This window comes from Armigeres subalbatus, chromosome 3 (genome assembly GCF_024139115.2).
Source record: "Armigeres subalbatus isolate Guangzhou_Male chromosome 3, GZ_Asu_2, whole genome shotgun sequence".
Taxonomy (NCBI): Eukaryota; Metazoa; Arthropoda; class Insecta; order Diptera; family Culicidae; genus Armigeres; species Armigeres subalbatus.
Window position 1 is genome coordinate 4,050,601 of NC_085141.1, and position 12,171 is coordinate 4,062,771.

The 12,171-nt window shown below is 42.6% G+C and overlaps 1 protein-coding gene and 1 long non-coding RNA gene across 2 annotated transcripts in view; one reads left to right on the forward strand and one right to left on the reverse strand.

Moving 5' to 3' along the window:
- LOC134219872 (peroxidasin) overlaps positions 1 to 12,171 on the forward strand; it is a 125,622-nt gene that overhangs the window by 15,879 nt on the left and 97,572 nt on the right. The gene's annotated exons all lie outside the window — the stretch shown is intronic.
- LOC134225028 (uncharacterized) lies at positions 872 to 7,131 on the reverse strand. Its single transcript, XR_009983143.1, has 3 exons — positions 6,875 to 7,131; positions 6,072 to 6,263; positions 872 to 1,295 (listed from the first exon to the last, which is right to left on the reverse strand). It is a non-coding gene; the product is annotated as an uncharacterized LOC134225028 (long non-coding RNA).

Consider the following 12,171-nt stretch of genomic DNA (forward strand, 5'->3'; position numbering starts at 1 on the left):
AAACGGAAGTGAATATTGGGAATCATCCAGGTAATACCATCACTAATCTGCTCCTCGATCATCCACCGCCATCGTTAACCGCCAAAAACTTACCCCATCATCATCCAGGACCCCGGTGTTTTACTATCGAAATTGGCGTCGGCGTTAACGACGTGGTCGTTCCTGGAACCACCAACCTGGAGACCGCGTGAAAATCCGCAGTTTCGATCCGTTGACGTCCTGTGTCTGGCCAACCAAGAAGCTACTCCCAGTGCCACAAACCAGCCGACAGTGTTCAGCGGCCATTTTGTAGCAGTCTGGACTAACGGCAGGAAGAACGAGAAGTAGGTGGAACGGTGGATCGAGTAACGGGGCCCCGCCGACGTGTGACCGTATCAGAGTGGGAGAGAGTTGAGGTAGGAGATAGGGCGTAAGAAAGTGGGAAGACTGGTACCTGTGTGCGAAGACGTGAATAAAGTGGGAGTATGTTCAGCAAAAGTGTTTAAGTGTTTTCTTGGCCGCGATAATCAAGTGCGTACGCCGACCCTGAGGCATTGAATAAGGGGGGTCTCATTAGTGCTGGGTAGGGATCGCCTCATTAGTTACACTTAGCGCCCAACTGAAATTTGCGTAGATTATCAGTGCCCGGGTACACTTGAATGCCAATTGCGTGTCTTTGCAGAAGTCTCTGGGAAAACGTCCAGACTTCGCTAACGAACTTGACCAAAGCACACAAAACAGGTAACCAATTGATGAAAGAGGGTCAATATAATTTTTTTCATTAAGAGGGGTCTTGGATGTAAGCGAACGGTCTGAATAGCTACCCATTATTGAGCAAAACTTACTAAAAGCATATGAATTAGTCGGAGAGATTCGCGTTGAATTCCGGAATTTGATCAGTGTTGTATTCTTTCAGACTGTTGAGTAAAACACCAAATAAAAACTAAAGTTTATCAAAGATAGACGAACTAAAACTAGGATTTTCAAATTATTTGCTTCATTAGGGAGCGTGAACAAATTTTAGGATTTTTTAATTTACAGCTTCTTTGAACAGAAGTATTTCTTTTCTCTAGGATTTTCAATTTTTTTGGGTGATAATCCACTTGAAAGGATTCCATAGTTTCTTTTTTAATTCAATATTCGATTTTCTTAGTTGAATGCCTGTTGAAGAGATGGCTATGTCCCATTTCGTATCGTGGTACCACGCGATGAATCCTGGCCATCTGACAATAGATGAGCTAGAGTACGAGTTGAAGATCCGTAGCATGCCGGTAGAAGGCACACGTAGCGTTGCCGAACGAAATCTGCGTAGTCGCCTGAAAGAGGAAAAAGGAAAACCAGACTTGAGAACATTGTTTGTTGGTGAATCGGTAGTTCATGAATTAGAGGTTTGCGACGATAAGTTGAATGGAATCAAAAATCATTTGGAAAAGCGTGCGATGAAAAGGCTCCAGATCAATTGTTTAAGACTAGGTTAATTCACATTCTCTTCCGAATGCAGCGTTTGAGAACTAACACTAAGAAGGACGACGAATTGAACAGCCTTGCAGTGATAGCTGGGGAGTGTGTCAAGTTACTCAATGTGTACTATTCGGCCACCTCCCACCTGTTAGAGGTGCGAGAGGCAGAATTAGCAATCATAAACGAGAGCTTGAACACCCTTAGGGGAGAAAACCAAACCGATGAGTTAGAGCAAGAGAACAACGCGAATGAACAAACGAGTGAGAGGTCTGTGAATAGCAAGGAAACCGATCCTAAAGATAGCAATACGGTTGACAGAGTTAGTGCTAGGGACAATGAGTCTGTTAAAGTTGTAGATAGCGAGAGACAGGGATTCGCAGACGAAATAAAACAATTGAAAGCGATTATGACCCAATTGCTACAACGCATCACTGTGCTTGAGTCTGTCCAGCCCGTTGTTCAGCAGCAAGAACTTCATACAGGCACATCAAACAGTACTCAAATCGAAGAGCGTTTGACGGAGGAAAAAGAAGTAGAAGAAGTACAGGCGAAATCGGTAGATTTCTTAGGCTGGTTAAAACAAAGAAATGAGTCGTTGGACACACTCAAAAATTCAGAAGAAGAGAAGGTGGTAGAAAACAGTAGCAATGAGAAGAAGGAGGTAAGGAAGGATAACAGTAGACCATTGAATAGCGGAAGTAAGTTCCCGATCCATAAGTGGTCGGTGAAATACGACGGAATGGATAATGGCAGACGGTTGAACGAATTCTTAAAAGAAGTCGATTTCAACGCCAGGTCAGAAGGATTTTCTGAGGCAGAGCTGTTGCAGGGAGCTCACCATCTGTTCACTCAGAAGGCGAGATCCTGGTTTATGGAGGTTAGTAGCGATATAGGGACATGGAAAGAATTAGTGACAGATCTGAAAAGAGTTCTTATTAGTCGATATAGACTAGGTCTATGAACGGCAGGCTAACAATCGGAAGCAGGGTCCCAGAGAGAAGTTCCAGGACTTTTACTTGGACATGGTCCGGATCTTCCGCAACATGTCGAGCCCGTGGGACGAAAAAAAAGAAAGTTTGACGTCCTCTTCCGTAATACTAGGAAGATTGCAGAATTGCAATGCTGGCAGCGAATGTGAGTTCCATACCTAAAATGAAAGATTTTGGTAAAAGATTCGATTCGATAAACTGGCATATGTATCAGAAGAGAGAGAGTAGGTTTTCGCGAAAAGAGGTAGTGCAGATTGATGAGGTCAGAACTCAGCAACCATACCGAGTAAACCAGGATAGGTTTCGAATAGGAACCAGGATCGGGGAAGCTCAAATGGAAAGCAGCAGTTCAGACAAGACAATCAACAATTTCAAAACGACCTTGGAAGCAACAGCAGCTCAGTGTCCAGAAACCGACAAGTTTCAAAAAGAAGTATGCAAACCAAATCCAAATCCTGAAACTGCACAGCGGCAAAATAATCCAGTTCCGAGCACTAGCGGAACAAGTGCCCTCCAGAGAATCGTAAACGCATACATTCCTCCAGGCAAGAGCGTTTGCTTTAATTGCCATGAAGGTGGACACGATTTCGAGGTGTGTACAAGGAACGTAAGCTATTTTGTCTACGCTGTGGGTTCCCTGGTTTCAAAACAAAAGATTGCCCATACTGCCAATCAAAAACTTGTACAAGACTGCCTAATGAGGCAAGACAGTCTTGCAAGTCACTCCACAAGACCTCAAACAGAACCAGAAGTTCCAGATTCTCTCGAACAGCTTGGTTACTCGCGGGTCAGTGGAGACATAGCTGAAGAGGCAGAGTTGATAACCATGCTCGTGACTCTCAGCGACGATTCCAGGCCATTCGTGAGAGTGGAAATACTGGGAATTTCTATTATTGGACTTTAGATAGTGGAGCAGCTAAAACAATATTGGTCATAGGTAGTAAAAAGCTACCTATGCCCTATAGTTGCAATTAAGACCCACGAGAATAGATCTTAGAACAGCCGGAGGACAAAGTTTAGACGTGATAGGGACAACAGAGGTTCCTATAACCTTTAACGGAGAAACCAAACTCTTACCAGTTCTGGTAGCTCCTAGTCTGAGTCGTCGTTGTATTCTGGGCTACGATTTCTGGCAAGCCTTCGATTCGCCCTACGATATCTCAGCCCATTGATGCAATTGATGATGCTGAAACAGAACCGTTAGAAGAGATTAGTGAATTAAACGATAATCAAAACGACAACTTGAAGAAGCAAAAGTTTGTTTCTACCGGCAAGTCCTGGTCATTTGGGAAAAACAAGTCTCATTGAGCATAAGATCGAGCTGAGAGACGAATTCGCCAACGCCGATCCCGTTCGGAAAAATCCGTACCCGTGGAGTCCAGTAATCCAGGAGAAAATCCACCGTGCACTGGACAACATGATTAAGGACGGAGTGCTCGAACCTTCCGACTCGGATTGGGCGTTGCCAGTCGTCCCTGTTAAAAAGCGAGACAGCGAAGAGATAAGACTTTGTCTCGACGCACGAAAGCTCAATGAGCGAACAAAAAGGGATGCATATCCTCTTCCACATCAGAATCGGATTCTTAGTCAGCTAGGTCCTTTTCGATTTTTGACTACAATCGACCTTTCGCAGGCCTTCCTGCAAGTTCCTTTGAACCGTGCATCGAGGAGATTCACCGCTTTCTCGGTTCCAGGGAAGGGACTTTTCCAGTTTACGAGATTGCCCTTCGGGCTAGTCAATAGTCCGGCAACGCTCAGTAAACTTATGGATAGAGTACTCGGACATGGCGAGCTCGAGCCGGCTATATTCGTTTACTTAGACGATATAGTAGTGGCGAGTCATACTTTCGAGGAGCATGTCTCGAAGTTAAGGGAATTAGCTCGGAGATTGAAGGAGGCGAACCTTTTCATTAACCTGGAAAAATCCAAGTTTTGTTGCCACGAACTGCTCTTACCTCGGATATATCCTTTCTGAGAAAGGATTGCGGCCTAACCCGGATCGAGTCCAAGCGATCCTGGGCTTTGAGGCACCAAAATCCATAAGGTCATTGAGAAGATTCCTCGGTATGGTGAACTACTACCGCAGGTTTATCGATAAATTAGTGAACTCACCGCACCGTTGACAGACTTGTTGAAAACAAGCCGAAAAAGTGCGGTGGAATGAGGCAGCAGAAAACGCGTTCAGAGCCATCAAGGAGAAGCTGATAACTGCCCCAGTGATGGCCAACCCTGACTTCAGCGTACCGTTTTGCGTACAAACGGACGCCAGCGATACGGCTCTAGCAGGTGTACTCACCAGGTACATAATGGCAGTGAGCGAGTGATAGCGTATCACCTGAGAAGCTGAAAGGTGCCGAGCTCAACTATCATGCAGCGGAGAAAGAAGGCTTGGCTGCCCTTCGCTGCATTGAAAAGTTCCGATGCTATATCGAGGGAACACATTTCACGCTCATCACGGATTCATCGGCGCTTTCGTTTATAATGAGAGCCAAATGGAGATCGTCATCCCGCTTGAGCCGATGGAGCATAACACTGCAGCACTTCGATATGGAGATAAAGCATAGGAAAGGGAAGGAAAATATTGTTCCGGATGCTTTATCCTGATCGATTGAAGCCCTAGAAGTGGATGAGACGGACAAATGGTACCGAGCTCTGTTCGAGGTAGTAGAAACCGATCCCGAGAAGTACGTCGACTTCCGGATCGAGGACGGAAAATTGTTTAAATTCGTTGCTGCACAGTCTGACGTTCTAGACTACAGGTTTGAGTGGAAGGAATGCGTGCCTGAGTCCAAACGCCAACGTGTCATTCAACAAGAGCATGACGAAATGATGCACATTGGGTCTGAAAAGTGCATTGAGAAAGTCAAACGCAAGTACTATTGGCCCAGAATGAATGCTGACATCAAAAGTACATCGCATTGTGTGAGACTTGTCAGGAGAACAAACACTCCACAGTATCAACGGCTCCAGAAATGGGGAAGCAGCGAATTGCGACCAGACCATTCCAAATTGTGTGTATGGACTACATACAATCACTTCCTCGAAGCAAGCAAGGCAATGCCCACTTGTTAGTCGTATTAGACATTTTTCTAAGTACTGCTTGCTTGCTCCGGTGAAGAAGATTGCTTCAGGTAGTCTTTGCACCATTTTGGAAGAGCGATGGTTTCGTAGGCTGTCCGTTCCGCAATACGTGATAACGGATAATGCGACAACATTCCTATCAAAGGAATTCCAGGAATTGTTAAAGAAGTACGAAATACAACACTGGGCCAATGCACGACACCGTAGTCAAGCTTAATCCTGCTGAGCGTTTGAACAGGACGATAAACTCGATGATTCGAACATACGTCCGCACCGACCAAAAGCTCTGGGATACTAAAATATCTGAGATCGAGTTTGTTTTGAACAACACGCTGCATGGATCCACGAAGTTCACACCGCATCGTGTCATTTTCGGCCATGAGATGGTCACACGAGGATCTGACCACCGTAGAGAGCAAGATGGTGAGCTCTCAGAGAACGACTGAGCCGAGAAACTGAAAGGTATCAGTAAGAAAAATTACGACGTTGTCCGAGAAAACCTGAAAAGAGCATATGAGAGTACAAAACATCAATACGATTTACGCCACAAACGCTACTCACCCACGTTCTCTGTCGGACAACGAATTTTCAAGAGGAGTTTCGCGCTGTCGGAGGCCGGCAAAACTTCAACGCCAAATTAGGTCCGCAGTATAAGCCGTGTGTCGTGGTTGCGAGAAAGGGCAATAGCTCATATGAAGTAGCCGATATGAACGGCAAGTCGCTGGGAATATTTTCCGCAGCAGATTTGAAGGCCTAAACGTAAAATATTTATTATAATCCGTGGTACCAGTAAATGCTTTGGTTCTTGAGTGAGGGAAGGCCAATAGTGAGGAGAGAAACTGATCCGTTAAAACCCTATTTGGAGAGGTTTACTGAATCCTATTGCGTAATTCTCGTATCGAGGATGGAACCACTTGCAGCTAAACGGGAGGTTGCTTAAGCAACTAGTACCCCATAAATGAATGCATTCAACTAGTCAATCGTTTGTTTTAATTCGTATTTATTGTTTCGTGATCATTTTTAAATTGATTAAATGATTTGTTTCGCTGCATGTTCAATCATTGTTATGCCGAGCTTATCTGCTTCATTATGCACATTATGCAGTTTTCTGACTTGCATGCAACTTCGTTAAAAGTTTTTTGAGGCTGCAGCATCAGCAGTTAACAAGACTGTGTATAGAGTACAAAATGAGTGTGTGTGGATAAGGAAGGAATGGCTATAGCTTAATGATGACCCGTACCACTAATGCTTCAAAATAAATCTCATAAATACGGTCTATTCGCAATAGGATTCTATTCTTCGATGTTAGTTGTCGCTACACAAAAAAATTAATCACTATTAAATAGCTTAATTCCTATACTTACCGTTGTATGGTTATCATACAATGCAGACGATGATGAACTTGTAGGTGAAATCAGGACAACACATTTTAGAGTAGAAATAACACCATAATGATCAATTGGCCAAAGAATACTTCGACTAGTCTTCAAAATGATATTAAATTCCTCAAAAACTGTGATTGTTCTCCATGATTTCAGCCACAAATTCATCGTTTCACAGTCCACGCCATACCACATTAAACACTTTCTGTAGACATAATAGGCATTAAACAGTTTGGTTATTCACAGTCATCTATACGCGCACACTGATAAGAGCCGATAACGTTATCATAGCCACAGTTGATTACGATTGGAAATGGCTATACTCCGACATAGCGAAAACTTTAGTGAAATAAATCATACCGTACTCTAGAGTAACTTTGTACATAATGTAAATATAATTCCGGAATTCTTTCTTTAAGTTACTTTTGTAGATTATTTTATTTTGCATGTAAAATTGTTGATTTGCATGTTTTAAATTTTTTTAATTTGTTTTAGGTAGTTTAATTTGTATATATTTTATTTCGTTTTGCTTCAATGTTGGTTTATTATATGTGTACAGTCGAATGGGATCGCAGGAGACCGGAATCGTAAGATGTTGATGGTCAGTAGAAGGTTCAAACCTTGAAATAGAGTGGAGTTGGAATACCAATGATGAAAACTTATGACCCTGACCCATAATCCGTCTGATACTAAAATGCTACTCTTTCCCTAGATTACAGCTTTGATTCGGTATTTTGAATAGATTTGAGATTTTCAGGAGTCAATTTGTGTTAAAAAGAGTGTGTTAGTAAGTTTTGTTTTGTTAGTGAAAATTTTGGTTCAGAGGTACGCGGCACAAAGTTGTTGTTCCTGTAGATTAAACAAAAAAACGGCTTCACCGATTTCTTTTTTTACCCGAGCGGGGGGAGAGGGTAACCAGTGGTGTGTTGATCTGTCCAAGACCTTTGAGATTTTCGTGTTTTTGTGTTTCGTAATATAGTGTTGTACAAAAATAACAAGAAACTGTTTAAACATGTATACTGGACACCACCCAACACCCACTGTGCAGAACGCAACCACATCACGATAGTTCCGCTACTCACCACCAAACGCCACAAAAAAGGATATGGATAGTCAGCCAATGTGGGTGGTAAAATCGAGGAAACCATGGGACATTAGCTGGATGGGTGGATGAGTTCCTGGTTATCAAGTTGAGCGACTTAACCGCCATCGCAAGAACCATTAGTTCGCAACTTTTGTATAGAAAGGACGTGAATGCGACTACAAGTTCCGATAAAGGAAACCACTAGCTATTTTAAAGCAATATTAGCGATATAAAACGGAGTGAGAAAACGGAAGTGAATATTGGGAATCATCCAGGTAATACCATCACTAATCTGCTCCTCGATCATCCACCGCCATCGTTAACCGCCAAAAACTTACCCCATCATCATCCAGGACCCCGGTGTTTTACCATCGAAATTGGCGTCGGCGTTAACGACGTGGTCGTTCCTGGAACCACCAACCTGGAGACCGCGTGAAAATCCGCAGTGTCGATCCGTTGACGTCCTGTGTCTGGCCAACCAAGTAGCTACTCCCAGTGCCACAAACTAGCCGACAGTGTTCAGCGGCCATTTTGTAGCAGTCTGGACTAACGGCAGGAAGAACGAGAAGTAGGTGGAACGGTGGATCGAGTAACGGGGCCCCGCCGACGTGTGACCGTATCAAAGTGGGAGAGAGTTGAGGTAGGAGATAGGGCGTAAGAAAGTGGGAAGACTGGTACCTGTGTGCGAAGACGTGAATAAAGTGGGAGTATGTTCAGCAAAAGTGTTTAAGTGTTTTCTTGGCCGCGATAATCAAGTGCGTACGCCGACCCTGAGGCATTGAATAAGGGGGGTCTCATTAGTGCTGGGTAGGGATCGCCTCATTAGTTACAAGTGTGTCCCAGTGGAAATCCTGAAGTTTTCATCGGAATTCTTTCAGGATTTCTTTGGGAATTAATCTAGGAATTCCTCGGAAAATTCCATTATTGATATCATTTTCGGTATAATTTCTGTATAAATTTTTGGTTGAATTCCTGGAGAAATTATTTGAAATTCTCACAAGAAATTATTCGTAACATTCACGGGAAATTTTATGTAGTTTACACAAGAAATTCGAAGACTTTTCGCGAAATTATCAAGAATGTTTACTGGCAATTATGCAGAATTTCCACGTAATTTTCTTAGGAATTCCACGGTGCAATTTTTCAGGAATTGTTATGGAAAATAGCACGAAAGAATTATCTGAAGAATTCCCTGCAGAACTTATAAATAAATTCGTGGAGGATTTTTTGGAGTAAATAGTGTTGGAATTTTCGGATCAATTCCCGGCGAAATTGATGGTGGAATTCCTGAAGCCATTGCCGAAAAAGTTGCTGGAGGCATTCCCAAAGAATCCGGGCGTGAATGCGTCACGTTTATTGGCGTTGCGTACAAAACGCTGACGCGCAACGCGCTATTGTGGTCCAGCCTTTACTGTTGGTTGTGGATTTGGTTTCAAAGAGTCTTGAACTTAGAAGGAACAAGTACCAAGCACTAATATTCATGTGTTTCAATACAACTACTTTAAAACTATGATTCAGAAGACCTAAAAAATTGCATGGAGCGGAAATCGATCCCATCCACCCTCAGCATGATCTTACTCTGAAGCCGCACATCTTGCCGCACGGCAAAGGAGGGCCTCAACCTTAAACCTCGATATGTAGGAATTTCGGGAGGAGCTTCTGGAGGAATACCGGGAGGAACTTCCGAAGAAACTTACGGTAGAAATCCTGGAGGAATTTCCGAAGGAATTCCTGAAAGAACTTCCGGAGGAATTCTTGAAGGAACTTTCGGAGGAATTTCTGGAGGAACTTTGGAGGAATTCCTGAAAGAATTTCTCGAGGAATTCCTGGAGGGACTTCCGGAAAAATTCATGAAAGAACTCCCGGAGGAATTCCTGAAAAAACTTCCGGAGGAATTCCTGGAGGAACTTCCGGAGGAATTCATTGAGGAACTTCCTGAGGAATTCCCGGAGAAAGTTCCGGAGGAATTCCTGGTGGAACTTCCGGATGAATTCCTGGAGGAGCTTCCGGGGGAATTTTTGGAGGAACTTTCCGAAGAATTCCTGGAGGAACTTCCGTAAGAATTCCTGGAGAAACTTACGGGGGAACTCCTGCTCAACTGAGCAGATGAAAGTTAGAGTGATCTCACCTAGTTTCACCATACATTGTAGAGTTATGTTCCTGCATAGCAAATAGAGTTTTGAAAAATCAACGACTTGTAAAATTGCACACCCAACCAGAGAATGCATGATTTTATGACAATCGTGCATGAATTCCATGCACAGATTGCATGAGGCTGAGGCCCATGCACAGATTGCATTAAGTCAATATAGCAAGCCATTGCATTAGGTATCTGGTCACGAGAAAAAGGAACAAGGTTTGTGTTTGTGTCTACATAGAATCTATTTTTAAACTTCCGTCGAGGAACGAATTCTTTACACATACTTCGCCAACCTTATTTGCTTACAAAAAAATTTGACCGAAAACGAGAATTGAACCTATGCCGTCCACCAAGCCTAGCGCTATCCGGCTGGCGCGCTTGCTATCTGGGCTATACACTAGCTGAGAGAAGCAGTGATAGAAGACTATTATAATCCTTGTTCTATACTATGTGAATGAAGTAGAAGGGTAATAAAGATAGCAAAGGGCGATGAAAATGGAATTGACTCTGCGTCCTTGTCCACCATCAAGTTGAACGGAGCCGGGAAGATTGTGTGAGTCGAAGCTATGCTGCTGTACACGATGCATATATTTGTTGCTGGAGGAGCTAAAGAGAGTCGTTTAGATGTGTTGGTCGAAACCAAATAAACCGATTTAATGCAATGAGTTTACGTAACAAGTATAACATTCTGTGAGAGGTTTGCATGCGAGATTTGATACAAAATGATTAATGCAAAGAATGTCACAAATTTTTGTTTTGCGTGCAGATAATCGCAACAATCTGTTTTTTTTTAACTCTGTAAAACAGTCAATTAAATAAATTTAACTAAATTTCACAAGCAAACACAGTTTCAAATTATTTCGATTAAAAAAACAGTGAGATCAATTGAATGTTGCATTAATATACATGCTCCAAATACGTGCATGAACATACTTTTATAATCGCAACACAACATATTTTTATCTGTGTAGGGATCTCATTTTCCCCCTAGAGGGGCGTGAGTAAAGAAGTTTTTTTTTTTAAATGCTGTACCACTCATAAAAAAATCTACTCCTCCGCTTATTTTTAATCGCAACAGAAAATGAGCGTCAGATAGTAGCCTAAGAAAAACATACAGCCAGAAAAAAAAAGGTAGTTTGATATTTTTGATAATTCGGCCGACACGTGGTGGATAGTGGCGATGAATGCTTTGATAGCACGTGCCATTTGTACTGTGGATAATTTTTTTACATCTATGAGAGCCTTGGAAAATGATAACGAAACTTGTCATTTTGTTGCAAGGCATAATATAAGAAAAATTCGATTCATATGACATCAAGTTGAGGATGGTAGCAGACAATGGCCACGAGCAAAACTTTATTTTTGACAGTCGATTTTGTTTGCTGCCGAAAATGTTTTTCGTGGTGCAATTTCAAGTTCGTGAACTTTGAATGAAGACAAGTGTATGCTGCGAACCGCAGGACCGCACGACAAGCTTATACCCAGAACCGTCCAAGAAGGTGGCAAATGGTTTTGGTTTTCGCTGATTTGGTCAGCAAATTCCTTTATTGTATACGGTAGATGGATTTGGTTTTGGCTGGTCGTTTAGAGAAATACTGAAGTAGAAAGTTAGATGGCAAGTCTCATTCGGCAAGCGAGAGTGATCAACAAACTCGAATTCTTAAGTGCACACGAGTTTAAAAGCGACTTAGTCCAGATATCATAGTGTGATAGTTATATGCAAGATGATGACGTCCGTCTTTGCTGAACAGTGGCGAAACACGTACCGTACATATTTTAAAATGACTCAGAAGGCGTATGGCATATATTGTACTTGGTATTGAAGCTGATGCCGCTCAGAACATCCAGTTTCCAGGGTGCCCATCCAGTCGGGAAAACCGGGAAAAGGGGGAAAACCGGGAATCGGACTTGACCGGTAAAAAGCGGGAAAAATGCGGGAAATTATGAAACCAATCGGGAAATTGAACTATCGTCCAAATGAAATCATAAACATTCATTACCAAAGTTATAAAATATTGTTTTCTTGTAATGTCTTAAAAACTATCATTTGAAAAT